The following is a 6000-nucleotide window of genomic DNA, read 5'->3' on the forward strand; positions in this document are numbered from 1 at the left end:
TTTTTTGGTTCAAAATGTATGACCTCATAATTACCTCAGTTGATATTCATCTGCCACAGTTTTGCCCACTCACTTAATTTATCAATGTCTCTGTAATTTTATGCTCCCGTCTACGCTACTTACTATGCCACCAATCTTTGCGTTACCAGCAAACTTGGATATATATGGCTCTCTATCTAATTCATTAATAAATATAGTGACACCACTAGTCACTTCCTTCCAATTCGAGTACATACCCATTATCACTATTCTCTGTCTTCTACTGCCTGTATAATCTCCTAACCAGCTCAATAATTTGATGTCAATTCCATGAGTTTTAATTTCAGCAGTCTCTCATGTGGAACCTCATCGAATGCCTTCTGGAAGTCCATATAAACTATATCCATAGACGTTTCCCTGTCGACTACTTTAGTTACTTCCTCAAAAAATTCAATTAGGCTCGTTAGACAAATCCTTTACCAAATCCATGTTGGCTCTCTCTAACGTATGTATACTGATAGGGTTGGATGAAGTAGGGAGGAAGGAAGCTCGTGTGAAGCATAAACGCCAGCATAGACCAGTTGGGCCAAATGGCCTGTTTCTGTGCTGTTTACTTGATGTAACTCAATGTAATCAGCTGAAACTTCTCTAAGTTCTCAGTCACTCTATCCTTAATTATAGGTTCCAATAATTTCCCCAGAACAGTGGTTAGACTAATAGGTCTATAACTTCCTAGTTTCTCTCTCTCACTATTCTGAATAATGGAGTTACATTTGCAATTTTCCAATCTAAAGAGACAATTCCTGAATCGAGAGAGCTTTAGGAGATTATAGCTAAAGCATCTGCAATTTCCTCACTTACTTCCTCCAGCTGGATTATTGTGCCCAATTCTGGGCACCGCACTTTGGGAAAGATGTGAAGTCCATAGAGAGGGTGCAGAAGAGATTTACTAGAATGGTTCCAGGGATGAAGGATATCAGTTACGTGGATAGATTGGAGAAGCTGGGATTGTTCTCCTTAGAGCAGAAAAGGTTAAGAGGAGATTTGATAGAGGTGTTCAAAATCATGAAGGGTTTAGATAGAGTAAATAAAGAGTACTGTTCCCATTGGAGGAAGGGTCGAGAACCAAAGGACACAGATTTAAGGTGATTGGCAAAAGAACCAAAGGTGACATGAGGAAAAACTTTTTTACGCAGCGAGTGATTATGATCTGGAATGCGCTGCCTAAAAGGGTGGTGGAAGCAGATTCAATCGTGGCTTTCAAAAAGGAATTGGATGAATACTTGAAGGGAAAAACTTTGCATGGCTATGAGGAAAGAGCGGGGGAATGGGTCTAACTGGATTGCTCTTGCAAAGAGCCGGCACGGGCTCAACGGGCCGAATAGCCTCTTTCTGTGCTATAACCATTCTATGATTCTATGATAATCCTCACAGGTATCAAGTACATTGTACCTGTTGGATAGGACCAGTGTTTGCAGGACCTCCACCTCTACCTCCCCTCGGTTCCCCCTACCCTGCTGACTGACAGTCACACTCTCCCCTTCCTGTACCTGTACTTTCCTCTGAGATGTGACTTTACTCTGGAGAAAACTATTCAAAAATTCCTCCCCCCTCCCTCATGTGTCGGAATGTCTCTAACTCACACTCCAGCTCAGGGACTCTGAGCCGGTCTGTCTCAAGGCAGAGACATTTCCTGCAGATGTTGCAATCCGGGACAATCACACTGTCCACAAACTCCTACATGTCACAGTCCCGACACACTGCCATTTCTAGTTCTTATTCATTTATTTATTTGTTAGTAGTAATTTAATTCTAGATATAATAAAATTACTTGAGATCTAGATTATATTTATTAGATGGATTTAGCTTGATTTTGGATTAATTTATAATTAATTAGTCTTGTTTTTTGTTTATTTACTTCTTTATTTATTTAATTAATTATTGTGTAAGTCTCTTCCAGAATATAAATATTCAGTATTTCAAAGGGTACCGATTTTAACTGTCCTTGGCGAGTTGCTGCAGTGCATCTTGTTGATGGTACGCACTGCAGCCGCAGTGCGCCGATGGTAAGGTGGTGGATGGGGTGCCAATCAAGTGGGCTGCTTTGTCCTGGATGGTGTTGAGCTTCTTGAGTGTTGTTGGAGTCGCACTCATCCAGGCAAGTGGACAGTACTCCATCACATTCCTGACTTATGCCTTGTAGAGGGTGGAAAGGCTTTGGGGAGTCAAGAGGTGAGTCACTCGCTACAGAATACCCAGCCTCTGACCTGCTCTTGCAGTATTTACGTGGCTGGTCCAATTAAGTTTCTGGTCAATGGTGACCCCCAGGATGTTGATGGCGGAGGATTCGTTGAAGGTAATGCCGTTGAATGTCAAGGGGATGCTGTTAGACTCTCTCTTGTTGGAGATGGTCATTGTCTGGCACTTGTCTGGCGTGAATGTTACTTGCCGCTTATCAGCCCAAGCCTGGATGTTGTCCAGGTCTTGCTACATGCGGGCACTGACTGCTTTATTATCTGAGGAGTTGCGAATGGAATTGAACACTGTGCAATCATCAGCAAACATCCCCACTTCTGACTTATGATGGAGGGCTGGTCAATGTTGAAGCGGCTGAAGATGGTTGGGCCTAGGACATTGCCCTGAGGAACTCCTGCAGCGGTGTCCTAGGGCTGAGATGATTGGCCTCCAACTGCCACGACCATCTTCCTTTGTGCTAGGTATGACTCCAGCCACTGAAGAGATTTCCTCCTGATTCCCATTGACTTCAATTACAAAGGTTTGAGGTCTGAAATCATAGGACCAATTAGTTCCGTACTTAATATATGTGGCAACTTTCCAATTCATTTGTAACTACTTTCCTGAGTCCTAGTGTACATCTGAGAGGCACCAGCCAGATTGATTTTATGGTGAAAAATTAAGCATCCATCGACAGATTAATGACCATTGGCAGGCAGTAAATGTGATGAAGTGGGATCAGACCTTTTCTGTTGATCAGGAAATACTTGGAGAAGGAAGAAATCGGGAGCACCTACAAGTAATATTTCTCAGAATGAGATACCATCTGTCCCAAACACAAAATTATGCTGTGTTAAGAAAACTTCGATTGATTTGCCGTAGCTTCTTATTTGGTCAGTGACGCTGTGAGTTTTCTAAAAAGCATTTCAATTTTACATTCCACCACAAATAAGCATGTCCTCCAGCAATTAGGTGCTTTCACTATTAGTACTGTAAAATACCCAAAAGGAGACTTAGGTAAAAGTCAACTGGATATCTTTTTAAGCTTATATTTTTAACACAGTGCACAAAACACTAAACAGAGATCTATATGAAATAACAGAAGCATAGAATGGATATTATTGGTTCAACAAAGAAAGTAATTAAAGGCATCATTCCATTCTTCAGTAACCTTGGGTGGGGTTTGAATTCTATTACATTAAATGTCCAAAAAGCCATGAGAATATAGGAGGCATTTTTTCTGCAGCAACAAAAAAAAATCCCTGCAGCATTTAATTATATTCACCAACCAGGAGCTGGATTTGAAGAAATGAAATTATATACACAATTGTATCAAATTGTACCAAGCACCAATGTTAATATTAATAGGACAACTGTTTAATAACCATTTACATCCCAAGTGCAAAAATTGTCTAATAATCCAGCAAATCAATTCAAAATGTTTCATCTTGCTGACTTTCCCATCACTGTGAGCTTTGGAAATATATCTAAACAGAATTCACCATATTAACATCCTGGATAAAGATTATGTGATACTAGAATTAATTTTCAAATGGTAAAGATATATAGATTTATACGATTATTGTACCTTTCCTTGCTGATAATGTTACATTCCAAATATTGTAAACTATTATTTTCTTTCAAAATCGCACTCATTTTTCAACCTCATCACTATTTTAGCCCCGTTGAATAATCACACAGTTATAGAAAGATGCTGAGTTGGAAATGACAGAGAGCTCAAAAGCATGCTTTGGCATGTAAAAATATTCAGCAGCCACTTACGTTATATGTAAAAAAAAATGCACAAACTAGATTAGCAATGGTAAGCTTTATATCTACTGTTGTCCTTTTAATTCAAAATAGGGCAGAAATATAAAGGAAGTTCTATTAAAAATTAAATAGACATCACTCAGCTCAGGAATAACTTTAGTCACAAAATTCTTCTAAGATTCTGATGGCCTCCTGTCGTAATACAAGCGGAACCCAATAGAAAATGGCGGAACCTCCATCTACCCATTATAAGCCAAATGATGGTCGTAGACAGATCCAGGAGCAGGGTCTCTCTATACCAGTACTTTGTGCTCCTCAAGCTCCAATGGAACCCAGCATGTTGGTGAAGGACGGTACACTGAGTGAGTGGACAGATATGAGCTCCAGTGGGGTCCAGACCAGGCAGTAGCCTGGACTCCAGAAGACTAGATTTTTTTTGTTTAATTAGTAAATCGTGCCCCTTGCTCAGGGGATTGAAGAAGGCTTGATCAGGGTCAATGGGTCGGGTGGGTGCCAGGGATGCATCCAAAATAGCATTTACAACTGCCTGTCCCATGTAAATGAGGTGCCCGCTCACTGACCTTGCAAAATCTGGACGCATTAGCACCGGAGGACACCAGTGGGCGGGATCAAAGTGCAGCCAGCAGGATTGCGACCCAAGGAATTTCGGGGTCATTGGCCCTGATTTTCGAATCAAAGTGCGGGTGCATTGGGGGCGGAGGGGGTCTGAAAATCGGAGAACTCCTGAGCGGGTTCGGAAGCCGGCTCCAACCTGCCGATTTCTGGGTTCCCCACAGACGCGTCTGTGTGCACATGCGCCTTATGAATGCGGAAATCCCACTGGCAATTAGAGCCGACGGGATGACAGTTAAGACAGTTAGTTAGATACTTGAAGCATTTGAACTAGTTAATTTCATGGTGATTGAGGCAGGGGAACGATTTTCATTCAGCCTCAGCGTGTTTCCCGTGCTGTGGAAAACACTCCATGTTGCAGGAGACGTGTTTCAGCCAGCAGCCAGTTGGACGTTGAAATGCTTGTTTGACAGATGGGGATAAAAGGTGGGTTATTGCAGCAGGACACTCAGTTCTTTCAGACAAACTTTCGGCTTTGATCTTTGAGTTACACTGAAAATTCTTAGTTTCCACTCAGAATTCTTCAGTTCATACATATTTAACAACATTTCAGATCCCCTCAAACTGACACCATCAGGATGGGGGGGCGCCATGGCTGCATTCACCACTACATCCGAGGACAAGCAACATCACCAGCCTCATCAAGCATGGCGCGCACTTCCACCACTTGGAGCTCCACAACACAGTGCTGCGCCACAGACACCTGCACAAGAGCACAGTGGGCAACAACAGAAAGAGCGACATCACAGGAGGCACTACCCTCGCCACAGGGTCTACAGACCAAGGCTCAGCTTCCTGAACCTCTCTGGGGAGCAGTGCATACGGAGGGTCAGAGTGAGTCGCCAGGTGGTCACAGACATCTGCAGCCTCCTTCATGCTGGGCTGCTCCCGTCACAGTTAAAGTGACCACTGCCCTCAACTTCTTCACCTCTGGATCATTCCAGGATGCCACCGGGGCCATCGCTGGGGTCTCTCAGTCTTCTGCACACAAGTGCATAAGGCAGGTCACCAATGGCTTGTTTCACAGAGCCTTGCAGTATGTCAACTTCCCCATGAACGACCTCAGCCAGACGGAGAGGGCAGTTGGATTCCATTCTGTGGTTGGCTTCCCACGGGTGCAGGGTGCAATCGATTGTACCCATATAGCAATATGAGCACCTCCACATGAGCCAGGACTGTTCATCAACAGAAAGGGGTATGACTCCATCAACATGCAGCTCATTTGTGACCACCGCAAAAGATTCCTTCACATGTGCGCCAGATTCCCTGGCAGCTGCCACAATCCCTTCATTCTGATGGAATTCAACATCCCGCCCTCTTCACGCACCAAATATCCTTAAGGACTGGCTCCTCGTGGACAAGGGATACCCCCTACACACGAGG

This window comes from Heptranchias perlo, chromosome 13 (genome assembly GCF_035084215.1).
Source record: "Heptranchias perlo isolate sHepPer1 chromosome 13, sHepPer1.hap1, whole genome shotgun sequence".
Lineage (NCBI taxonomy): Eukaryota > Metazoa > Chordata > Chondrichthyes > Hexanchiformes > Hexanchidae > Heptranchias > Heptranchias perlo.